Source organism: Pongo pygmaeus, chromosome 4 (genome assembly GCF_028885625.2).
Source record: "Pongo pygmaeus isolate AG05252 chromosome 4, NHGRI_mPonPyg2-v2.0_pri, whole genome shotgun sequence".
NCBI classification, from domain to species: domain Eukaryota; kingdom Metazoa; phylum Chordata; class Mammalia; order Primates; family Hominidae; genus Pongo; species Pongo pygmaeus.
Window position 1 is genome coordinate 52,415,266 of NC_072377.2, and position 26,588 is coordinate 52,441,853.

Consider the following 26,588-nt stretch of genomic DNA (forward strand, 5'->3'; position numbering starts at 1 on the left):
GTTTTTCCGATGTGCGCATTCAACTCACCGAGTTGAACCTTCCTTTAGATAGAGCAGTTTTGAAACACTCTTTTTGTAGTATCTGCGAGTGGATATTTGGAGTGCTTTGAGTGCTACACTGCAAAAGCAAATATCTTCACTTAGAATCTAGACAGAAGAATTCTCAGAGACTTCCCTGTGCTTTGTGCATTCAACTCACAGAGTTGAACCTTCCTTTCGATGGAACAGTTTGGAAACACTCTCGTGGTAGAATCTGCAAGTCGATATTTGGAACGTTTGGAGGCCTATCCTGGGAAAGGAAATATCTTCCCATCAAAACTAGATAGAAGCATTCTCAGAAACTTCTTTGTGATGTGCGCATTCAAGTCACAGAGTTGAAGCTTCCTTTTGATATAGCAGTTTTGAACCACTCTTTTAGTAGAATCTGCAAGTGGATGTTTGGAGAGCTAAGAGGCCAACACTGGAAAAGGAAATATCTTCACGTAAAAACTAGACGGAAGCATTCTCAGAAACTTCAATGGGCTTTACGCGTTCAACTCACAGAGTGCAATGTTCCTTTTGATAGCACAGTTCTAAAACACTGTTTTTGTAGAATTGGCTAGAGGATGTTTGGAGCGATGTGAGGCCTTTGCTGGGAAAGGAAATAACTTCACATAAAACCTAGACAGAAGCATTCTCAGAAACTCCTTTGTGATGTGTGCATTCAAATCACAGACTTGAACCTTCGTTTTGAAAGAGCAGTTTTGAAACACTCTTTTTGTAGAATCTGCAAGTGGCTATTTGGAGCGCTTTGGGGCCTATGCTGGAAAATGAAATATCTTCAAGTAAAAACTAGACGGAAGCATTCTCAGAAACTACTTTGTGAGGAGTGCATTCGACTCACAGAGTTGAAGCTTCCTTTTGATAGAGTAGTTTTGAAACACTCTTTCAGTAGCATCTGAAAGTGGATATTTGGAGCCCTTTGAGGCCAACGCTGGAAAACGAAATATCATCCCATAAACACTCGACAGAAGCATTCTCTGAAACTTCTTTGTGATGAGTGCATTCAACTCACAGACTCGAAAGTTTCTTTTGATAGAACAGTTTTGAAACACTCCTTTTGTAGAATCTGCAAGTGTTTATTTGGAGCGCTTTGAGGCCTATGTTGGAAATGCACATATCTTCACATCAAAAGTAGACAGACGCATTCTCAGAAACTCCTTTGTGATGAGTGCATTGAACTCCCAGAGTTGAACCTGCCTATTGATAGAGAAGTTTTGCAACACCCTTTTTGTAGAATCTGCAAGTGAATATTTGGCGCCATTTGAGGCCTAGGCTGGAAATGGAAGTATCTTCACATGAAAACTAGACAGATGAATTCTCAGAAACGTCTTTGTGATGAGTGCATTCAAGACACAGACTTGAATCTTCGCTTTGAAAGAGCAGTTTTGAAACAGTCTTTACGTAGAATCTGCAAGTGGATATTTGGAGCGCTTTGAGGCCTATGCTGGAAAATGAAATATCTTCACCTAAAAGCTAGACGGAAGCATTCTCAGAAACTTCTTTGTGATGAGTGCATTCGACTCACAGAGTTGAAGCTTCCTTTTGATAGAGCAGTTTTGAAACACTCCTTCAGCAGCATCTGAAAGTGGATATTTGGAGCCCTTTGAGACCAACGCTGGAAAACGAAATATCATCCCATAAACACTGGACAGAAGCATTCTCTGAAACTTCTTTGTGATGAGTGCATTCAACTCACAGACTCGAACGTTTCTTTTGATAGAACAGTTTTGAAACACTCCTTTTGTAGAATCTGCAAGTGTTTATTTGGAGCGCTTTGAGGCCTATGTTGGAAAAGGACATATCTTCACATCAAAAGTAGACAGACGCATTCTCAGAAACTTCTTTGTGATGAGTGCATTGAACTCCCAGAGTTGAACCTACCTATTGATAGAGAAATTTTGCAACACCCTTTTTGTAGAATCTGCAAGTGAATATTTGGCGCGATTTGAGGCCTAGGCTGGAAATGGAAATATCTTCACATGAAAACTAGACAGATGAATTCTCAGAAACGTCTTTGTGAGGAGTGCATTCAACTCACAGACTTGAAGCTTCCTTTGGAAAGAGCAGTTTCAAAACACTCTTTTTGTAGAATCTGCAAGTGGATATTTGGAGCGCTTTGAGGGCTATGCTGGAAAAGTTAATATCTTCACATAAAAACTAGACAGAAGCATACTCAGAAACTTCTTTGTGATGTGTGCATTGAACTCACAGAGTTGAACCTTTCTTTTGATACGGAAGTTTCGAAACACTCTTTTCATAGAATCTTCAAGTGGATGTATGGAGTGCTTTGAGGCCTACGCTGGAAAAGGAAATGTCTTCACGTAGAAACTAGACAAAAGCATTCTCAGAAAGTTCCCTGTGCTTTGTGCATTCAACTCACAGAGTTGAACATTCCCTTTGATAGAGCAGTTTTGAAACACTCTTTTTGTAGAATCTGCAAGTGGATATTTGGAGCGCTTTGAGGCCTATGCTGCCAAAGGAAATATCATTGCACCAAAAGTAGACGGAAGCGTTCTCAGAAACTTCTTTGTGATGAGTGCATTCAACTCGCAGAGTTGAACCTTCCTGTTGATAGACCAGTTTTGAAACACTGTTTTTGTAGAATCCGCAAGTGGGCATTTGGAGCTTTTTGAGGCTTATGCTGGAAAAGGAAATATCTTCATCTACAAACTAGACAGAAGCATTCTCAGAAACTTCTTTGTCATGTGGGGATTGAACTCACAGAGTTGAACACTCCTTTTCATAGAGCAGTTTTGCAACACTCTTTTTGTGGAAAGTGCAAGTGGATATTTGGTGCGATGGCGGCATCTAGTGGATAAGGAAATACATTCAGATGAAAACAAGATACAACCATTCTCAGAAACTTCTTTGGGATGACTGCATTCTACTCACAGAGTTGAACCTTCCTTTTGATAGAACACTTTTGAAACACTCTTTTTGTGGAATCTGCAAGTGGCTGTTTGGAGCGCTTTGAGGCCTATGCTGGAAAAGGAAATATCTTCACATAAAACCTAGACAGAAGTATTCCCAGAAAGTTTTTCTGATGTGCTCATTCAACTCACCGAGTTGAACCTTCCTTTAGATAGAGCAGTTTTGAAACACTCTTTTTGTAGTATCTGCGAGTGGATATTTGGAGTGCTTTGAGTGCTACACTGCAAAAGCAAATATCTTCACTTAGAATCTAGACAGAAGAATTCTCAGAGACTTCCCTGTGCTTTGTGCATTCAACTCACAGAGTTGAACCTTCCTTTCGATGGAACAGTTTGGAAACACTCTCGTGGTAGAATCTGCAAGTCGATATTTGGAACGTTTGGAGGCCTATCCTGGGAAAGGAAATATCTTCCCATCAAAACTAGATAGAAGCATTCTCAGAAACTTCTTTGTGATGTGCGCATTCAAGTCACAGAGTTGAAGCTTCCTTTTGATATAGCAGTTTTGAACCACTCTTTTAGTAGAATCTGCAAGTGGATGTTTGGAGAGCTAAGAGGCCAACACTGGAAAAGGAAATATCTTCACATAAAACCTAGACAGAAGCATTCTCAGAAACTCCTTTGTGATGAGTGCATTCAAATCACAGACTTGAACCTTCGTTTTGAAAGAGCAGTTTTGAAACACTCTTTTTGTAGAATCTGCAAGTGGATATTTGGAGCGCTTTGAGGCCTATGCTGGAAAATGAAATATCTTCACTTAAAAACTAGACGGAAGCATTCTCAGAAACTTCTTTGTGATGAGTGCATTCGACTCACAGAGTTGAAGCTTCCTTTTGATAGAGCAGTTTTGAAACACTCTTTCAGCAGCATCTGAAAGTGGATATTTGAAGCCCTTTGAGGCCAACGCTGGAAAACGAAATATCATCCCATAAACACTCGACAGAAGGATTCTCTGAAACTTCTTTGTGATGAGTGCATTCAACTCACAGACTCGAACGTTTCTTTTGATAGAACAGTTTTGAAACACTCCTTTTGTAGAATCTGCAAGTGTTTATTTGGAGCGCTTTGAGGCCTATGTTGGAAAAGGACATATCTTCACATCAAAAGTAGACAGACGCATTCTCAGAAACTTCTTTGTGATGAGTGCATTGAACTCCCAGAGTTGAACCTACCTATTGATAGAGAAGTTTCGCAACACCCTTTTTGTAGAATCTGCAAGTGAATATTTGGCGCGATTTGAGGCCTAGGCTGGAAATGGAAATATCTTCACATGAAAACTAGACAGATGAATTCTCAGAAACGTCTTTGTGATGAGTGCATTCAACTCACAGACTTGAAGCTTCCTTTTGAAAGAGCAGTTTCGAAACACTCTTTTTGTAGAATCTGCAAGTGGATATTTGGAGCGCTTTGAGGGCTATGCTGGAAAAGTTAATATCTTCACCTAAAAACTAGACAGAAGCATACTCAGAAACTTCTTTGTGATGTGTGCATTGAACTCACAGAGTTGAACCTTTCTTTTGATACAGAAGTTTCGAAACACTCTTTTCGTAGAATCTTCAAGTGGATGTATGGAGTGCTTTGAGGCCTACGCTGGAAAAGGAAATGTCTTCACGTAGAAACTAGACAAAAGCATTCTCAGAAAGTTCCCTGTGCTTTGTGCATTCAACTCACAGAGCTGAACATTCCCTTTGATAGAGCAGTTTTGAAACACTCTTTTTGTAGAATCTGCAAGTGGATATTTGGAGCGCTTTGAGGCCTATGCTGCCAAAGGAAATATCATTGCACCAAAAGTAGACGGAAGCGTTCTCAGAAACTTCTTTGTGATGAGTGCATTCAACTCGCAGAGTTGAACCTTCCTGTCGATAGACCAGTTTTGAAACACTGTTTTTGTAGAATCCGCAAGTGGGCATTTGGAGCTTTTTGAGGCTTATGCTGGAAAAGGAAATATCTTCATCTACAAACTAGACAGAAGCATTCTCAGAAACTTCTTTGTCATGTGGGGATTGAACTCACAGAGTTGAACACTCCTTTTCATAGAGCAGTTTTGCAACACTCTTTTTGTGGAAAGTGCAAGTGGCTATTTGGTGCGATGGCGGCATCTAGTGGATAAGGAAATACATTCAGATGAAAACAAGATACAACCATTCTCAGAAACTTCTTTGGGATGACTGCATTCTACTCACAGAGTTGAACCTTCCTTTTGATAGAACACTTTTGAAACACTCTTTTTGTGGAATCTGCAAGTGGCTGTTTGGAGCGCTTTGAGGCCTATGCTGGAAAAGGAAATATCTTCACATAAAACCTAGACAGAAGTATTCCCAGAAAGATTTTCTGATGTGCGCATTCAACTCACCGAGTTGAACCTTCCTTTAGATAGAGCAGTTTTGAAACACTCTTTTTGTAGTATCTGCGAGTGGATATTTGGAGTGCTTTGAGTGCTACACTGCAAAAGCAAATATCTTCACTTAGAATCTAGACAGAAGAATTCTCAGAGACTTCCCTGTGCTTTGTGCATTCAACTCACAGAGTTGAACCTTCCTTTCGATGGAACAGTTTGGAAACACTCTCGTGGTAGAATCTGCAAGTCGATATTTGGAACGTTTGGAGGCCTATCCTGGGAAAGGAAATATCTTCCCATCAAAACTAGATAGAAGCATTCTCGGAAACTTCTTTGTGATGTGCGCATTCAAGTCACAGAGTTGAAGCTTCCTTTTGATAGAGCAGTTTTGAACCACTCTTTTAGTAGAATCTGCAAGTGGATGTTTGGAGAGCTAAGAGGCCAACACTGGAAAAGGAAATATCTTCACGTAAAAACTAGACGGAAGCATTCTCAGAAACTTCAATGGGCTTTACGCGTTCAACTCACAGAGTGCAATGTTCCTTTTGATAGCGCAGTTTTAAAACACTGTTTTTGTAGAATTGGCTAGAGGATGTTTGGAGCGATGTGAGGCCTTTGCTGGGAAAGGAAATATCTTCACATAAAACCTAGACAGAAGCATTCTCAGAAACTCCTTTGTGATGAGTGCATTCAAATCACAGACTTGAACCTTCGCTTTGAAAGGGCAGTTTTGAAACAGTCTTTATGTAGAATCTGCAAGTGGATATTTGGAGCGCTTTGAGGCCTATGCTGGAAAATGAAATATCTTCACCTAAAAGCTAGACGGAAGCATTCTCAGAAACTTCTTTGTGATGAGTGCATTCGACTCACAGAGTTGAAGCTTCCTTTTGATAGAGCAGTTTTGAAACACTCTTTCAGCAGCATCTGAAAGTGGATATTTGGAGCCCTTTGAGGCCAACGCTGGAAAACGAAATATCATCCCATAAACACTCGACAGAAGCATTCTCTGAAACTTCTTTGTGATGAGTGCATTCAACTCACAGACTCGAACGTTTCTTTTGATAGAACAGTTTTGAAACACTCCTTTTGTAGAATCTGCAAGTGTTTATTTGGAGCGCTTTGAGGCCTATGTTGGAAAAGCACATATCTTCACACCAAAAGTAGACAGACGCATTCTCAGAAACTTCTTTGTGATGAGTGCATTGAACTCCCAGAGTTGAACCTGCCTATTGATAGAGAAGTTTTGCAACACCCTTTTTGTAGAATCTGCAAGTGAATATTTGGCGCGATTTGAGGCCTAGGCTGGAAATGGAAGTATCTTCACATGAAAACTAGACAGATGAATTCTCAGAAACGTCTTTGTGATGAGTGCATTCAAATCACAGACTTGAACCTTCGCTTTGAAAGAGCAGTTTTGAAACAGTCTTTATGTAGAATCTGCAAGTGGATATTTGGAGCGCTTTGAGGCCTATGCTGGAAAATGAAATATCTTCACCTAAAAGCTAGACGGAAGCATTCTCAGAAACTTCTTTGTGATGAGTGCATTCGACTCACAGAGTTGAAGCTTCCTTTTGATAGAGCAGTTTTGAAACACTCTTTCAGCAGCATCTGAAAGTGGATATTTTGAGCCCATTGAGGCCAACGCTGGAAAACGAAATATCATCCCATAAACACTCGACAGAAGCATTCTCTGAAACTTCTTTGTGATGAGTGCATTCAACTCACAGACTCGAACGTTTCTTTTGATAGAAGAGTTTTGAAACACTCCTTTTGTAGAATCTGCAAGTGTTTATTTGGAGCGCTTTGAGGCCTATGTTGGAAAACTACATATCTTCACATCAAAAGTAGACAGACGCATTCTCAGAAACTTCTTTGTGATGAGTGCATTGAACTCCCAGAGTTGAACCTACCTATTGATAGAGAAATTTTGCAACACCCTTTTTGTAGAATCTGCAAGTGACTATTTGGCGCGATTTGAGGCCTAGGCTGGAAATGGAAATATCTTCACATGAAAACTAGACAGATGAATTCTCAGAAACGTCTTTGTGAAGAGTGCATTCAATTCACAGACTTGAAGCTTCCTTTGGAAAGAGCAGTTTCGAAACACTCTTTTTGTAGAATCTGCAAGTGGATATTTGGAGCGCTTTGAGGGCTATGCTGGAAAAGTTAATATCTTCACCTAAAAACTAGAAAGAAGCATACTCAGAAACTTCTTTGTGATGTGTGCATTGAACTCACAGAGTTGAACCTTTCTTTTGATACGGAAGTTTCGAAACACTCTTTTCATAGAATCTTCAAGTGGATGTATGGAGTGCTTTGAGGCCTACGCTGGAAAAGGAAATGTCTTCACTTAGAAACTAGACAAAAGCATTCTCAGAAAGTTCCCTGTGCTTTGTGCATTCAACTCACAGAGTTGAACATTCCCTTTGATAGAGCAGTTTTGAAACACTCTTTTTGTAGAATCTGCAAGTGGATATTTGGAGCGCTTTGAGGCCTATGCTGCCAAAGGAAATATCATTGCACCAAAAGTAGACGGAAGCGTTCTCAGAAACTTCTTTGTGATGAGTGCATTCAACTCGCAGAGTTGAACCTTCCTGTCGATAGAGCAGTTTTGAAACACTGTTTTTGTAGAATCCGCAAGTGGGCATTTGGAGCTTTTTGAGGCTTATGCTGGAAAAGGAAATATCTTCATCTACAAACTAGACAGAAGCATTCTCAGAAACTTCTTTGTCATGTGGGGATTGAACTCACAGAGTTGAAGACTCCTTTTCATAGAGCAGTTTTGCAACACTCTTTCGGTGGAAAGTGCAAGTGGATAGTTGGTGCGATGGCGGCATCTAGTGGATAAGGAAATACATTCAGATGAAAACAAGATACAACCATTCTCAGAAACTTCTTTGGGATGACTGCATTCTACTCACAGAGTTGAACCTTCCTTTTGATAGAACACTTTTGAAACACTCTTTTTGTGGAATCTGCAAGTGGCTGTTTGGAGCGCTTTGAGGCCTATGCTGGAAAAGGAAATATCTTCACATAAAACCTAGACAGAAGTATTCCCAGAAAGTTCTTCTGATGTGCACATTCAACTCACCGAGTTGAACCTTCCTTTAGATAGAGCAGTTTTGAAACACTCTTTTTGTGGTATCTGCGAGTGGATATTTGGAGTGCTTTGAGTGCTACACTGCAAAAGCAAATATCTTCACTTAGAATCTAGACAGAAGAATTCTCAGAGACTTCCCCGTCCTTTCTGCATTCAACTCACAGAGTTCAACCTTCCTTTCGATGGAACAGTTTGGAAACACTCTCGTGGTAGAATCTGCAAGTCGATATTTGGAACGTTTGGAGGCCTATCCTGGGAAAGGAAATATCTTCCCATCAAAACTAGATAGAAGCATTCTCAGAAACTTCTTTGTGATGTGCGCATTCAAGTCACAGAGTTGAAGCTTCCTTTTGATGGAGCAGTTTTGAACCACTCTTTTAGTAGAATCTGCAAGTGGATGTTTGGAGAGCTAAGAGGCCAACACTGGAAAAGGAAATATCTTCACGTAAAAACTAGACGGAAGCATTCTCAGAAACTTCAATGGGCTTTACGCATTCAACTCACAGAGTGCAATGTTCCTCTTGATAGCGCAGTTTTAAAACACTGTTTTTGTAGAATTGGCTAGAGGATGTTTGGAGCGATGTGAGGCCTTTGCTGGGAAAGGAAATATCTTCACATAAAACCTAGACAGAAGCATTCTCAGAAACTCCTTTGTGATGAGTGCATTCAAATCACAGACTTGAACCTTCGTTTTGAAAGAGCAGTTTTGAAACACTCTTTTTGTAGAATCTGCAAGTGGATATTTGGAGCGGTTTGAGGCCTATGCTGGAAAATGAAATATCTTCACCTAAAAACTAGACGGAAGCATTCTCAGAAACTTCTTTGTGATGAGTGCATTCGACTCACAGAGTTGAAGCTTCCTTTTGATAGAGCAGTTTTGAAACACTCTTTCAGCAGCATCTGAAAGTGGATATTTGGAGCCCTTTGAGGCCAACGCTGGAAAACGAAATATCATCCCATAAACACTCGACAGAAGCATTCTCTGAAACTTCTTTGTGATGAGTGCATTCAACTCGCAGACTCGAACGTTTCTTTTGATAGAACAGTTTTGAAACACTCCTTTTGTAGAATCTGCAAGTGTTTATTTGGAGGGCTTTGAGGCCTATGTTGGAAAAGGACATATCTTCACATCAAAAGTAGACAGACGCATTCTCAGAAACTTCTTTGTGATGAGTGCATTGAACTCCCAGAGTTGAACCAACCTATTGATAGAGAAGTTTTGCAACACCCTTTTTGTAGAATCTGCAAGTGAATATTTGGCGCGATTTGAGGCCTAGGCTGGAAATGGAAATAACTTCACATGAAAACTAGACAGATGAATTCTCAGAAACGTCTTTGTGAGGAGTGCATTCAACTCACAGACTGCAAGCTTCCTTTTGAAAGAGGAGTTTCGAAACACTCTTTTTGTAGAATCTGCAAGTGGATATTTGGAGCGCTTTGAGGGCTATGCTGGAAAAGTTAATATCTTCACCTAAAAACTAGACAGAAACATACTCAGAAACTTCTTTGTGATGTGTGCATTGAACTCACAGAGTTGAACCTTTCTTTTGATACAGAAGTTTCGAAACACTCTTTTCGTAGAATCTTCAAGTGGATGTATGGAGTGCTTTGAGGCCTACGCTGGAAAAGGAAATGTCTTCACGTAGAAACTAGACAAAAGCATTCTCAGAAAGTTCCCTGTGCTTTGTGCATTCAAATCACAGAGCTGAACATTCCCTTTGATAGAGCAGTTTTGAAACACTCTTTTTGTAGAATCTGCAAGTGGATATTTGGAGCGCTTTGAGGTCTATGCTGCCAAAGGAAATATCATTGCACCAAAAGTAGACGGAAGCGTTCTCAGAAACTTCTTTGTGATGAGTGCATTCAACTCGCAGAGTTGAACCTTCCTGTCGATAGACCAGTTTTGAAACACTGTTTTTGTAGAATCCGCAAGTGGGCATTTGGAGCTTTTTGAGGCTTATGCTGGAAAAGGAAATATCTTCATCTACAAACTAGACAGAAGCATTCTCAGAAACTTCTTTGTCATGTGGGGATTGAACTCACAGAGTTGAACACTCCTTTTCATAGAGCAGTTTTGCAACACTCTTTTTGTGGAAAGTGCAAGTGGCTATTTGGTGCGATGGCGGCATCTAGTGGATAAGGAAATACATTCAGATGAAAACAAGATACAACCATTCTCAGAAACTTCTTTGGGATGACTGCCTTCTACTCACAGAGTTGAACCTTCCTTTTGATAGAACACTTTTGAAACACTCTTTTTGTGGAATCTGCAAGTGGCTGTTTGGAGCGCTTTGAGGCCTATGCTGGAAAAGGAAATATCTTCACATAAAACCTAGACAGAAGTATTCCCAGAAAGATTTTCCGATGTGCGCATTCAACTCACCGAGTTGAACCTTCCTTTAGATAGAGCAGTTTTGACACACTCTTTTTGTAGTATCTGCGAGTGGATATTTGGAGTGCTTTGAGTGCTACACTGCAAAAGCAAATATCTTCACTTAGAATCTAGACAGAAGAATTCTCAGAGACTTCCCTGTGCTTTCGGCATTCAACTCACAGAGTTGAACCTTCCTTTCAATGGAACAGTTTGGAAACACTCTCGTGGTAGAATCTGCAAGTCGATATTTGGAACGTTTGGAGGCCTATCCTGGGAAAGGAAATATCTTCCCATCAAAACTAGATAGAAGCATTCTCAGAAACTTCTTTGTGATGTGCGCATTCAAGTCACAGAGTTGAAGCTTCCTTTTGATATAGCAGTTTTGAACCACTCTTTTAGTAGAATCTGCAAGTGGATGTTTGGAGAGCTAAGAGGCCAACACTGGAAAAGGAAATATCTTCACGTAAAAACTAGACGGAAGCATTCTCAGAAACTTCAATGGGCTTTACGCGTTCAACTCACAGAGTGCAATGTTCCTTTTGATAGCGTAGTTTTAAAACACTGTTTTTGTAGAATTGGCTAGAGGATGTTTGGAGCGATGTGAGGCCTTTGCTGGGAAAGGAAATATCTTCACATAAAACCTAGACAGAAGCATTCTCAGAAACTCCTTTGTGATGAGTGCATTCAAATCACAGACTTGAACCTTCGCTTTGAAAGGGCAGTTTTGAAACAGTCTTTATGTAGAATCTGCAAGTGGATATTTGGAGCGCTTTGAGGCCTATGCTGGAAAATGAAATATCTTCACCTAAAAGCTAGACGGAAGCATTCTCAGAAACTTCTTTGTGATGAGTGCATTCGACTCACAGAGTTGAAGCTTCCTTTTGATAGAGCAGTTTTGAAACACTCTTTCAGCAGCATCTGAAAGTGGATATTTGGAGCCCTTTGAGGCCAACGCTGGAAAACGAAATATCATCCCATAAACACTCGACAGAAGCATTCTCTGAAACTTCTTTGTGATGAGTGCATTCAACTCACAGACTCGAACGTTTCTTTTGATAGAACAGTTTTGAAACACTCCTTTTGTAGAATCTGCAAGTGTTTATTTGGAGCACTTTGAGGCCTATGTTGGAAAAGCACATATCTTCACACCAAAAGTAGACAGACGCATTCTCAGAAACTTCTTTGTGATGAGTGCATTGAACTCCCAGAGTTGAACCTGCCTATTGATAGAGAAGTTTTGCAACACCCTTTTTGGAGAATCTGCAAGTGAATATTTGGCGCGATTTGAGGCCTAGTCTGGAAATGGAAGTATCTTCACATGAAAACTAGACAGATGAATTCTCAGAAACGTCTTTGTGATGAGTGCATTCAAATCACAGACTTGAACCTTCGCTTTGAAAGAGCAGTTTTGAAACAGTCTTTATGTAGAATCTGCAAGTGGATATTTGGAGCGCTTTGAGGCCTATGCTGGAAAATGAAATATCTTCACCTAAAAGCTAGACGGAAGCATTCTCAGAAACTTCTTTGTGATGAGTGCATTCGACTCACAGAGTTGAAGCTTCCTTTTGATAGAGCAGTTTTGAAACACTCTTTCAGCAGCATCTGAAAGTGGATATTTTGAGCCCATTGAGGCCAACGCTGGAAAACGAAATATCATCCCATAAACACTCGACAGAAGCATTCTCTGAAACTTCTTTGTGATGAGTGCATTCAACTCACAGACTCGAACGTTTCCTTTGATAGAAGAGTTTTGAAACACTCCTTTTGTAGAATCTGCAAGTGTTTATTTGGAGCGCTTTGAGGCCTATGTTGGAAAAGGACATATCTTCACATCAAAAGTAGACAGACGCATTCTCAGAAACTTCTTTGTGATGAGTGCATTGAACTCCCAGAGTTGAACCTACCTATTGATAGAGAAATTTTGCAACACCCTTTTTGTAGAATCTGCAAGTGACTATTTGGCGCGATTTGAGGCCTAGGCTGGAAATGGAAATATCTTCACATGAAAACTAGACAGATGAATTCTCAGAAACGTCTTTGTGAAGAGTGCATTCAATTCACAGACTTGAAGCTTCCTTTGGAAAGAGCAGCTTCGAAACACTCTTTTTGTAGAATCTGCAAGTGGATATTTGGAGCGCTTTGAGGGCTATGCTGGAAAAGTTAATATCTTCACCTAAAAACTAGACAGAAACATACTCAGAAACTTCTTTGTGATGTGTGCATTGAACTCACAGAGTTGAACCTTTCTTTTGATACGGAAGTTTCGAAACACTCTTTTCATAGAATCTTCAAGTGGATGTATGGAGTGCTTTGAGGCCTACGCTGGAAAAGGAAATGTCTTCACGTAGAAACTAGACAAAAGCATTCTCAGAAAGTTCCCTGTGCTTTGTGCATTCAACTCACAGAGTTGAACATTCCCTTTGATAGAGCGGTTTTGAAACACTCTTTTTGTAGAATCTGCAAGTGGATATTTGGAGCGCTTTGAGGCCTATGCTGCCAAAGGAAATATCATTGCACCAAAAGTAGACGGAAGCGTTCTCAGAAACTTCTTTGTGATGAGTGCATTCAACTCGCAGAGTTGAACGTTCCTGTCGATAGAGCAGTTTTGAAACACTGTTTTTGTAGAATCCGCAAGTGGGCATTTGGAGCTTTTTGAGGCTTATGCTGGAAAAGGAAATATCTTCATCTACAAACTAGACAGAAGCATTCTCAGAAACTTCTTTGTCATGTGGGGATTGAACTCACAGAGTTGAAGACTCCTTTTCATAGAGCAGTTTTGCAACACTCTTTCGGTGGAAAGTGCAAGTGGATAGTTGGTGCGATGGCGGCATCTAGTGGATAAGGAAATACATTCAGATGAAAACAAGATACAACCATTCTCAGAAACTTCTTTGGGATGACTGCATTCTACTCACAGAGTTGAACCTTCCTTTTGATAGAACAGTTTTGAAACACTCTTTTTGTGGAATCTGCAAGTGGCTGTTTGGAGCGCTTTGAGGCCTATGCTGGAAAAGGAAATATCTTCACATAAAACCTAGACAGAAGTATTCCCAGAAAGTTTTTCTAATGTGCGCATTCAACTCACCGAGTTGAACCTTCCTTTAGATAGAGCAGTTTTGAAACACTCTTTTTGTGGTATCTGCGAGTGGATATTTGGAGTGCTTTGAGTGCTACACTGCAAAAGCAAATATCTTCACTTAGAATCTAGACAGAAGAATTCTCAGAGACTTCCCCGTCCTTTCTGCATTCAACTCACAGAGTTGAACCTTCCTTCCGATGGAACAGTTTGGAAACACTCTCGTGGTAGAATCTGCAAGTCGATATTTGGAACGTTTGGAGGCCTATCCTGGGAAAGGAAATATCTTCCCATCAAAACTAGATAGAAGCATTCTCAGAAACTTCTTTGTGATGTGCGCATTCAAGTCACAGAGTTGAAGCTTCCTTTTGATATAGCAGTTTTGAACCACTCTTTTAGTAGAATCTGCAAGTGGATGTTTGGAGAGCTAAGAGGCCAACACTGGAAAAGAAATATCTTCACGTAAAAACTAGACGGAAGCATTCTCAGAAACTTCAATGGGCCTTACGCGTTCAACTCACAGAGTGCAATGTTCCTTTCGATAGCGCAGTTTTAAAACACTGTTTTTGTAGAATTGGCTAGAGGATGTTTGGAGCGATGTGAGGCCTTTGCTGGGAAAGGAAATATCTTCACATAAAACCTAGACAGAAGCATTCTCAGAAACTCCTTTGTGATGAGTGCATTCAACTCACAGACTTGAACCTTCGTTTTGAAAGAGCAGTTTTGAAACACTCTTTTTGTAGAATCTGCAAGTGGATATTTGGAGCGCTTTGGGGCCTATGCTGGAAAATGAAATATCTTCAAGTAAAAACTAGACGGAAGCATTCTCAGAAACTTCTTTGTGATGAGTGCATTCGACTCACAGAGTTGAAGCTTCCTTTTGATAGAGCAGTTTTGGAACACTCTTTCAGCAGCATCTGAAAGTGGATATTTGGAGCCCTTTGAGGCCAACGCTGGAAAACGAAATATCGTCCCATAAACACTCGACAGAAGCATTCTCTGAAACTTCTTTGTGATGAGTGCATTCAACTCACAGACTCGAACGTTTCTTTTGATAGAACAGTTTTGAAACACTCCTTTTGTAGAATCTGCAAGTGTTTATTTTGAGCGCTTTGAGGCCTATGTTGGAAAAGCACATATCTTCACACCAAAAGTAGACAGACGCATTCTCAGAAACTTCTTTGTGATGAGTGCATTGAACTCCCAGAGTTGAACCTACCTATTGATAGAGAAATTTTGCAACACCCTTTTTGTAGAATCTGCAAGTGAATATTTGGCGCGATTTGAGGCCTAGGCTGGAAATGGAAGTATCTTCACATGAAAACTAGACAGATGAATTCTCAGAAACGTCTTTGTGATGAGTGCATTCAAATCACAGACTTGAACCTTCGCTTTGAAAGAGCAGTTTCGAAACAGTCTTTATGTAGAATCTGCAAGTGGATATTTGGAGCGCTTTGAGGCCTATGCTGGAAAATGAAATATCTTCACCTAAAAACTAGAAAGAAGCATACTCAGAAACTTCTTTGTGATGTGTGCATTGAACTCACAGAGTTGAACCTTTCTTTTGATACGGAAGTTTCGAAACACTCTTTTCATAGAATCTTCAAGTGGATGTATGGAGTGCTTTGAGGCCTACGCTGGAAAAGGAAATGTCTTCACGTAGAAACTAGACAAAAGCATTCTCAGAAATTTCCCTGTGCTTTGTGCATTCAACTCAGAGAGTTGAACATTCCCTTTGATAGAGCGGTTTTGAAACACTCTTTTTGTAGAATCTGCAAGTGGATATTTGGAGCGCTTTGAGGCCTATGCTGCCAAAGGAAATATCATTGCACCAAAAGTAGACGGAAGCGTTCTCAGAAACTTCTTTGTGATGAGTGCATTCAACTCGCAGAGTTGAACGTTCCTGTCGATAGAGCAGTTTTGAAACACTGTTTTTGTAGAATCCGCAAGTGGGCATTTGGAGCTTTTTGAGGCTTATGCTGGAAAAGGAAATATCTTCATCTAGAAATTAGACAGAAGCATTCTCAGAAACTTCTTTGCCATGTGGGGATTGAACTCACAGAGTTGAAGACTCCTTTTCATAGAGCAGTTTTGCAACACTGTTTCGGTGGAAAGTGCAAGTGGATAGTTGGTGCGATGGCGGCATCTAGTGGATAAGGAAATACATTCAGATGAAAACAAGATACAACCATTCTCAGAAACTTCTTTGGGATGACTGCATTCTACTCACAGAGTTGAACCTTCCTTTTGATAGAACAGTTTTGAAACACTCTTTTTGTGGAATCTGCAAGTGGCTGTTTGGAGCGCTTTGAGGCCTATGCTGGAAAAGGAAATGTCTTCACATAAAACCTAGACAGAAGAATTCCCAGAAAGTTTTTCTGATGTGCGCATTCAACTCACCGAGTTGAACCTTCCTTTAGATAGAGCAGTTTTGAAACCCTCTTTTTGTAGTATCTGCGAGTGGATATTTGGAGTGCTTTGAGTGCTACACTGCAAAAGCAAATATCTTCACTTAGAATCTAGACAGAAGAATTCTCAGAGACTTCCCTGTGCTTTCTGCATTCAGCTCACAGAGTTGAACCTTCCTTTCGATGGAACAGTTTGGAAACACTCTCGTGGTAGAATCTGCAAGTCGATATTTGGAACGTTTGGAGGCCTATCCTGGGAAAGGAAATATCTTCCCATCAAAACTAGATAGAAGCATTCTCAGAAACTTCTTTGTGATGTGTGCATTCAAGTCACAGTGTTGAAGCTTCCTTTTGATATAGCAGTTTTGAACCACTCTTTTAGTAGAATCTGCAAGTGGATGTTTGGAGAGCTAAGAGGCCAACACTGGAAAAGGAAATATCTTCACGTAAAAACTAGACGGAAGCATTCTCAGAAACTTCAATGGGCTTTACGCGTTCAACTCACAGAGTGCAATGTTCCTCTTGATAGCGCAGTTTTAAAACACTGTTTTTGTAGAATTGGCTAGAGGATGTTTGGAGCGATGTGAGGCCTTTGCTGGGAAAGGAAATATCTTCACATAAAACCTAGACAGAAGCATTCTCAGAAACTCCTTTGTGATGAGTGCATTCAAATCACAGACTTGAACCTTCGTTTTGAAAGATCAGTTTTGAAATCCTCTTTTTGTAGAATCTGCAAGTGGATATTTGCAGCGCTTTGAGGCCTATGCTGGAAAATGAAATATCTTCACCTAAAAACTAGACGGAAGCATTCTCAGAAACTTCTTTGTGATGAGTGCATTCAACTCACAGAGTTGAAGTTTCCTTTTGATAGAGCAGTTTTGAAACACTCTTTTAGCAGCATCTGAAAGTGGATATTTGGAGCTCTTTGAGGCCAATGCTGGAAAACCAAATATCATCCCATAAAAAATCGACAGAAGTATTTTCTGAAACTTCTTTGTGATGAGCGCATTCAACTCACAGACTCGAACGTTTCTTTTGATAGAACAGTTTTGAAACACTCTTTTTGTAGAATCTGCAAGTGTTTATTTGGAGGGCTTTGAGGCCTATGTTGGAAAAGCTCATATCTTCACATCAAAAGTAGACAGACGCATTCTCAGAAACTTCTTTGTGATGAGTGCATTGAGCTCACAGAGTTGAACCTACCTATTGATAGAGAAGTTTTGCAACACCCTTTTTGTAGAATCTGCACGTGAATATTTGGCACCATTTGAGGCCTATGCTGGAAATGGAAATATCTTCACATGAAAACTAGACAGATGAATTCTCAGAAACGTCTTTGTGATGAGTGCATTCAACTCACAGACTTGAAGCTTCGCATTGAAAGAGCAGTTACGAAACACTCTTTTTGTAGAATCTGCAAGTGGATATTTGGAGCGCTTTGAGGGCTACGCTGGAAAAGTTAATATCTTCACCTAAAAACTAGACAGAAGCATGCTCAGAAACTTCTTTGTGATGTGTGCATTGAACTCACAGAGTTGAACCTTTCTTTTGATACAGAAGTTTTGAAACAGTCTTTTCGTAGAATCTTCAAGAGGATGTATGGAGTGCTTTGAGACCTATGCTGGAAAAGGAAATATCTTCACGTAGAAACTAGACAAAAGCATTCTCAGAATGTTCCCTGTGCTTTGTGCATTGAACTCACAGAATTGAACATTCCGTTTGATAGAGCAGTTTTAAAACACTCTTTTTGTAGAATCTGCAAGTGGATATTTGGAGCGCTTAGAGGCCTATGCTGCAAAAGGAAATATCATTGCATAAAAATTAGATGGAAGCGTTCTCAGAAAGTACTTTGTGATGAGTGTATTCAACTCACAAGGTTGAACCTTCCTTTCGATAGACTAGTTTTGACACACTGTTTTTGTAGAATCCGCAAGTGGCTATTTGGAGATCTTTGAGGCTTATGCTGGAAAAGGAAATATCTTCATCTACAAACTAGACAGACGCATTCTCAGAAACTTCTTTGTCATGTGGGGACTGAACTCAGAGAGGTGAATATTCCTTTTTATAGAGCAGTTTGGCAACACTCTTTTTGTGTAACGTGCAAGAGTTTATTTGGTGCGATGGCGGCATCTAGTGGATAAGGAAATACATTCAGACGAAAACAAGATACAACCTTTCTCAGGAACTTCTTTGTGATGACTGCGTTCTACTGACAGAGCTGAACAGATTTGTGAATTGATATTCACAAATCTGAATGATATTTCCTCTTCCACCATAACCCTCAAACGCTCCAAATGAACAATTGCGCATTCCACAAAAATAGTGCTTCAAAACTGCTCTATCAATAGGAAGGTTCAATTCTGTGAGCTGAATGCACGCATCATAAAGAAGTTTCTGTGAATGCTTCTACCCTGTTTTTATGTGATGATATGTCCTCTTCCACCATAAGCCTCAAAGCGCTCCGAATGAACACTTGCGCATTCCACAAAAAGAGTGCTTCAAAACTGCTCTATCAATAGGAAGGTTCAATTCTGTGAGCTGAATGCACACATTATAAAGAAGTTTCTGAGAATGCTTCTGTCTAGTGTTTAGGTGAAGATATTTCCTTTTCCACCACAGGCCTCAAAGCGCTCCGTATGAACACTTGCAGATTACAGATTACACACAATAGTGTTTCAAAACTGCTCTAACAAGAGAAAGGTTCAACTCTGTAAGTTGAGTGCACACATCACAAAGCAGTTTCAGAGAGTGTTTCTGTCTAGTTTGTATGTGAACAAACTCCCGTTTCCAACGAAGGCCTCCAAGAGCTCCCAATATCCACTTGCAGATTCTGCACAAACACAGTTTCATAACTGCCCCATCCAAAGGAATATTGAACCCTGTGAGTTGAATCCACACATATTAAATCATTTTCTCAGAATGCTTCTGCATAGTTTTCATGTGAAGATATTTCTTATTCCACTATAGGGCTGGAAGCGCTCTAAATGAACACTTGAGGATTCTGCAAAAAGACACTTTGACAACTGCCCTTTCAAAAGAAAGGTGCAACTGTGTGAGTTGAATGCAAACATCACAAAGCAGTTTCAGAGACTGCTTCTGTCTAGCTGTAATGTGAACAAATTCCCGTTTCCAACGAAGACCTCAAAGCTCCAAATATCCTCTTGCAGATTCTGCAAAAGCAGAGTTTCAAAACTGCTCTATCGAAAGGAAGATTCATCTCTGTGGGTTGAGTGCAGACATCATAAAGTAGTTTCTGAGAATGCTTCTGTCTAGTTTTTATGTGACGCTATTTCCTTTTCCACCACTGGCCTCAAAGCGCTCCGAATGAACACTTGCAGATTCTACAAAAAGAGTGTTTCTAAACTGAACTCACAACAAAAAGGTTCAGATCTGTGAATTGAATGTACACATCACAAGCCAGATTCAGGGAATGCTTCTGCTTAGGTTTTAGGTGAAGATATATTCTTTTCCACCATAGGCCTCAAAGCTCTCTGAATGAACACTTGCAGATTCTACGAAAAGAGTGTTTCAAAACTGCTCTATCAAAACAAAGGATCAACTCTCTTAGTTGAATGCAACTTCACAAAGCCGTTTCAGAGAATGCTTCTTTCTACTTTTTGTGTGAAGTTATTCCCGTTTCCAAAGAAGGCCTCAATGAGCTCCAAATATCCACTGGCAGATTCTGCAAAAACACTGTTTCAAAACTGCTCTATCAAAAGGAAGGTTCAACTCTGTGAGTTGAATGCAAGCATCAGAGAGTAGTTTCTGAGAATGCTTCTGTCTGGTTTTAATATGAAGATATTTCCTTTTATACGTTAGGTCTCAGGGCGCTCCGAAAGAATACTTGCGGAATCTGTTAGAAGAGGGTTTCAAAAGTGTTCCATCAAAAGAAATGTTCTACTCTGTGAGTGGAAAGCAAACATCACAAAGCAGTTTCAGAGAATGCTTCTGTGTAGTTTTTAGGCGAAGAAATTCCCATTTCCAAAGAAGGTCTCGAAGAGCTCCCAATATTCCCTTGCAGATTCTGCAAAAACACTGTTTCAGAACTGCTCTAGGAACAGAAAGGTTCAACTCGGTGAGTTGAAAGCACAAATCCTTAAGAAGTTCCTTAGAATTCTCCTGCCCAGTTTTTAGGTGATTATATTTCCTCTTCCACCATAAGACTCAAAGCACCCCGAATGAACACTTGCACATTCCACAAAAAGAGTGTTTCAAAACTGCTCAAGCAACAGAAAGGTTCAACTCTGTGAGCTGAATGCACACATGAAAAAGCAGTTTCAAATAATGCTTCCGTCGAGTTTCTAGGTGAAGGAATGACCGTTTCCAAAGAATGCCTCGAAGAGTTCCAAATATCCACTTACAGATTCTGAAGAAAACAATGTTTCGATGTTGCTCATTCAAATCAAGGTTCAACTCTCTGAGATGAATGCACACATCATAAAGAAGTTTCTGTGAATGCTTCTACCCTGTTTTTATGTGATGATATCTCCTCTTCCACCATAAGCCTCAAAGCGCTCCGAATGAACACTTGCGCATTCCACAAAAAGAGTGCTTCAAAACTGCTCTATCAATAGGAAGGTTCAATTCTGTGAGCTGAATGCACACATCATAAAGAAGTTTCTGAGAATGCTTCTGTCTAGTGTTTAGGTGAAGATATTTCCTTTTCCGCCGCAGGCCTCAAAGCGCTCCGTATGAACACTTGCAGATTACACACAATAGTGTTTCAAAACTGCTCTAACAAGAGAAAGGTTCAACTCTGTAAGTTGAGTGCACACATCACAAAGCAGTTTCAGAGAGTGTTTCTGTCTAGTTTGTATGTGAAGACATTCCCGTTTCCAACGAAGGCCTCCAAGAGCTCCCAATATCCACTTGCAGATTCTGCACAAACACAGTTTCATAACTGCCCCATCCAAAGGAATATTGAACCCTGTGAGTTGAATCCACACATATTAAATCATTTTCTCAGAATGCTTCTGCATAGTTTTCATGTGAAGATATTTCTTATTCCACTATAGGGCTGGAAGCGCTCTAAATGAACACTTGAGGATTCTGCAAAAAGACACTTTGACAACTGCTCTTTCAAAAGAAAGGTGCAACTGTGTGAGGTGAAAGCAAACATCACAAAGCAGTTTCAGAGACTGCTTCTGTCTAGCTGTAATGTGAACAAATTCCCGTTTCCAACGAAGACCTCAAAGTTGCAAATATCCACTTGCAGATTCTGCAAAAGCAGTGTTTCAAAACTGCTCTGTCGAAGGGAAGGTTCATCTCTGTGGGTTGAGTGCACACATCATAAAATAGTTTCTGAGAATGCTTCTGTCTAGTTTTTAAGTGACGCTATTTCCTTTTCCACCACTGGCCTCAAAGCGCTCCGAATGAACACTTGCAGATTCTACAAAAAGAGTGTTTCTAAACTGAACTCACAACAAAAAGGTTCAGATCTGTGAATTGAATGCACACATCACAAAGCAGATTCAGAGAATGCTTCTGTTTAGGTTTTAGGTGAAGATATATTCTTTTCCACCATAGGCCTCAAAGCGCTCTGAATGAACACTTGCAGATTCTACGAAAAGAGTGTTTCAAACCGGCTCTATCAAAACAAAGGATCAACTCTGTGAGTTGAATGCAACTTCACAAAGCCGTTTCAGAGAATGCTTCTTTCTAGTTTTGTGTGAAGATATTCCCGTTTCCAAAGAAGGCCTCAATGAGCTCCAAATATCCACTGGCAGATTCTGCAAAAACACTGTTTCAAAATTGCTCTATCAAAAAGGTTCAACTCTGTGAATTGAATGCAAGCATCAGAGAGTAGTTTCTGAGAATGCTTCTGTCTGGTTTTAATATGAAGATATTTCCTTTTACACATTAGGTCTCAGTGCGCTCCGAAAGAATACTTGCGGATTCTGTCAGAAGAGGGTTTCCAAAGTGCTCCATCAAAAGAAATGTTCTACTCTGTGAGTGGAAAGCAAACATCACAAAGCAGTTTCAGAGAATGCTTCTGTCTAGTCTTTAGGCGAAGAAATTCCCATTTCCAACGAAGGTCTCGAAGAGCTCCCAATATTCCCTTGCAGATTCTGCAAAAACACTGTTTGAAAACTGCTCTATGAACAGAAAGGTTCAACTCGGTGAGTTGAAAGCACAAATCCTAAAGAAGTTTTTTAGAATGCTTCTGCCCAGTTTTTAGGTGATGATATTTCCTCTTCCACCATAAGACTCAAAGCACCCCGAATGAACACTTGCACATTCCACAAAAAGAGTGTTTCAAAACTGCTCAAGCAACAGAAAGGTTCAACTCTGTGAGTTGAATGCACACATGAAAAAGCAGTTTCAAATAATGCTTCCGTCCAGTTTCTAGGTGAATAAATTACCGTTTCCAAAGAATGCCTCGAAGAGTTCCAAATATCCACTAACATATTCTGAAGAAAAGAATGTTTCGATGTTGCTCATTCAAATCAAGGTTCAACTCTCTGAGATGAATGCACACATCATAAAGAAGTTTCTGTGAATGCTTCTACCCTGTTTTTATGTGATGATATTTCCTCTTCCAACATAAGCCTCAAAGCGCTCCGAATGAACACTTGCGCATTCCACAAAAACAGTGCTTCAAAGTGCTCTATCAATAGGAAGGTTCAATTCTGTGAGCTGAATGCACACATCATAAAGAAGTTTCTGAGAATGCTTCTGTCTAGTGTTTAGGTGAAGATATTTCCTTTTCCACCGCAGGCCTCAAAGCGCTCCGTATGAACACTTGCAGATTACACACAATAGTGTTTCAAAACTGCTCTAACAAGAGAAAGGTTCAACTCTGTAAGTTGAGTGCACACATCACAAAGCAGTTTCAGAGAGTGTTTCTGTCTAGTTTGTATGTGAAGAAATTCCCGTTTCCAACGAAGGCCTCCAAGAGCTCCCAATATCCACTTGCAGATTCTTCACAAACACAGTTTCATAACTGCCCCATCCAAAGGAATATTGAACCCTGTGAGTTGAATCCACACATATTAAATCATTTTCTCAGAATGCTTCTGCATAATTTTCATGTGAAGATATTTCTTATTCCACTATAGGGCTGGAAGCGCTCTAAATGAACACTTGAGGATTCTGCAAAAAGACACTTTGACAACTGCTCTTTCAAAAGAAAGGTGCAACTGTGTGAGTTGAATGCAAACATCACAAAGCAGTTTCAGAGACTGCTTCTGTCTAGCTGTAATGTGAACAATTTCCCGTTTCCAACGACGGCCTCAAATCTCCACATATCCACTTGCAGATTCTGCAAAAGCAGTGTTTCAAAACTGCTCTGTCGAAAGGAAAGTTCATCTCTATGGGTTGAGTGCACACATCATAAAGTAGTTTCTGAGAATGCTTCTGTCTAGTTTTTATGTGACGCTATTTCCTTTTCCAACACTGGCCTCAAAGCGCTCCGAATGAACACTTGCAGATTCTACAAAAAGAGTGTTTCTAAACTGAACTCACAACAAAAAGGTTCAGATCTGTGAATTGAATGCACACATCACAAAGCAGATTCAGAGAATGCTTCTGTTTAGGTTTTAGGTGAAGATATATTCTTTTCCACCACAGGCCTCAAAGCTCTCTGAATGAACACTTGCAGATTCTACGAAAAGAGTGTTTCAAAACTGCTCTATCAAAATAAAGGATCAACTCTGTGAGTTGAATGCAACTTCACAAAGCGGTTTCAGAGAATGCTTCTTTCTAGCTTTGTGTGAAGATATTCCCGTTTCCAAAGAAGGCCTCAATGAGCTCCAAATATCCACTGGCAGATTCTGCAAAAACACTGTTTCAAAACTGCTCTATCAAAAAGGTTCAACTCTGTGAATTGAATGCAAGCATCAGAGAGTAGTTTCTGAGAATGCTTCTGTCTGGTTTTAATATGAAGATATTTCCTTTTACACATTAGGTCTCAGTGCGCTCCGAAAGAATACTTGCGGATTCTGTCAGAAGAGGGTTTCCAAAGTGCTCCATCAAAAGAAATGTTCTACTCTGTGAGTGGGAAGCAAACATCACAAAGCAGTTTCAGAGAATGCTTCTGTCTAGTTTTTAGGCGAAGAAATTCCCATTTCCAACGGAGGTCTCGAAAGGCTCCCAATATTCCCTTGCAGATTCTGCAAAAACACTGTTTCAAAACTGCTCTATGAACAGAAAGGTTCAACTCGGTGAGTTGAAAGCACAAATCCTAAAGAAGTTTCTTAGAATGCTCCTGCCCAGTTTTTAGGTGATGATATTTCCTCTTCCACCATAAGACTCAAAGCACCCCGAATGAACACTTGCACATTCCACAAAAAGAGTGTTTCAAAACTGCTCAAGCAACGGAAAGGTTCAACTCTGTGAGTTGAATGCACACATGAGAAAGCAATTTCAAATAATGCTTCCGTCCAGTTTCTAGGTGAAGAAATTACCGTTTCCAAGAATGCCTCGAAGAGTTCCAAATATCCACTTACAGATTCTGAAGAAAACAATGTTTCGATGTTGCTCATTCAAACCAAGGTTCAACTCTCTGAGATGAATGCACGCATCATAAAGAAGTTTCTGTGAATGCTTCTACCCTGTTTTTATGTGATGATATGTCCTCTTCCACCATAAGCCTCAAAGCGCTCCGAATGAACACTTGCGCATTCCACAAAAAGAGTGCTTCAAAACTGCTCTATCAACAGGGAGGTTCAATTCTGTGAGCTGAATGCACACATCATAAAGAAGTTTCTGAGAATGCTTCTGCCTAGTGTTTAGGTTAAGATATTTCCTTTTCCACCGCAGGCCTCAAGAGAAAGGTTCAACTCTGTAAGTTGAGTGCACACATCACAAAGCAGTTTCAGAGAGTGTTTCTGTCTAGTTTGTATGTGAAGAAATTCCCGTTTCCAACGAAGGCCTCCAAGAGCTCCCAATATCCACTTGCAGATTCTTCACAAACACAGTTTCATAACTGCCCCATCCAAAGGAATATTGAACCCTGTGAGTTGAATCCACACATATTAAATCATTTTCTCAGAATGCTTCTGCATAATTTTCATGTGAAGATATTTCTTATTCCACTATAGGGCTGGAAGCGCTCTAAATGAACACTTGAGGATTCTGCAAAAAGACACTTTGACAACTGCTCCCTCAAAAGAAAGGTGCAAATGTGTGAGTTGAATGCAAACATCACAAAGCAGTTTCAGAGACTGCTTCTGTCTAGCTGTAATGTGAACAAATTCCCGTTTCCAACGACAGCCTCAAATCTCCACATATCCACTTGCAGATTCTGCAAAAGCAGTGTTTCAAAACTGCTCTTTCGAAAGGAAAGTTCATCTCTGTGGGTTGAGTGCACACATCATAAAGTAGTTTCTGAGAATGCTTCTGTCTAGTTTTTATGTGACGCTATTTCCTTTTCCAACACTGGCCTCAAAGCGCTCCGAATGAACACTTGCAGATTCTACAAAAAGAGTGTTTCTAAACTGAACTCACAACAAAAAGGTTCAGATCTGTGAATTGAATGCACACATCACAAAGCAGATTCAGAGAATGCTTCTGTTTAGGTTTTAGGTGAAGATATATTCTTTTCCACCACAGGCCTCAAAGCTCTCTGAATGAACACTTGCAGATTCTACGAAAAGAGTGTTTCAAAACTGCTCTATCAAAATAAAGGATCAACTCTGTGAGTTGAATGCAACTTCACAAAGCCGTTTCAGAAAATTCTTCTTTCTAGTTTTTGTGTGAAGTTATTCCCGTTTCCAAAGAAGGCCTCAATGAGCTCCAAATATCCACTGGCAGATTCTGCAAAAACACTGTTTCGAAACTGCTCTATCAAAAGGAAGGTTCAACTCTGTGAGTTGAATGCAAGCATCAGAGAGTAGTTTCTGAGAATGCTTCTGTCTGGTTTTAATATGAAGATATTTCCTTTTACACGTTAGGTCACAGTGCGCTCCGAAAGAATACTTGCGCATTCTGTTAGAAGAGGGTTTCAAAAGTGTTCCATCAAAAGAAATGTTCTACTCTGTGAGTGGAAAGCAAACATGACAAAGCAGTTTCAGAGAATGCTTCTGTGTAGTTTTTAGGCGAAGAAATTCCCATTTGCAACGAAGGTCTCGAAGAGCTCCCAATATTCCCTTGCAGATTCTGCAAAAACACTGTTTCAGAACTGCTCTATGAACAGAAAGGTTCAACTCGGTGAGTTGAAAGCACAAATCCTTAAGAAGTTCCTTAGAATGCTCCTGCCCAGTTTTTAGGTGATGATATTTCCTCTTCCACCATAAGACTCAAAGCACCCCGAATGAACACTTGCACATTCCACAAAAAGAGTGTTTCAAAACTGCTCAAGCAACAGAAAGGTTCAACTCT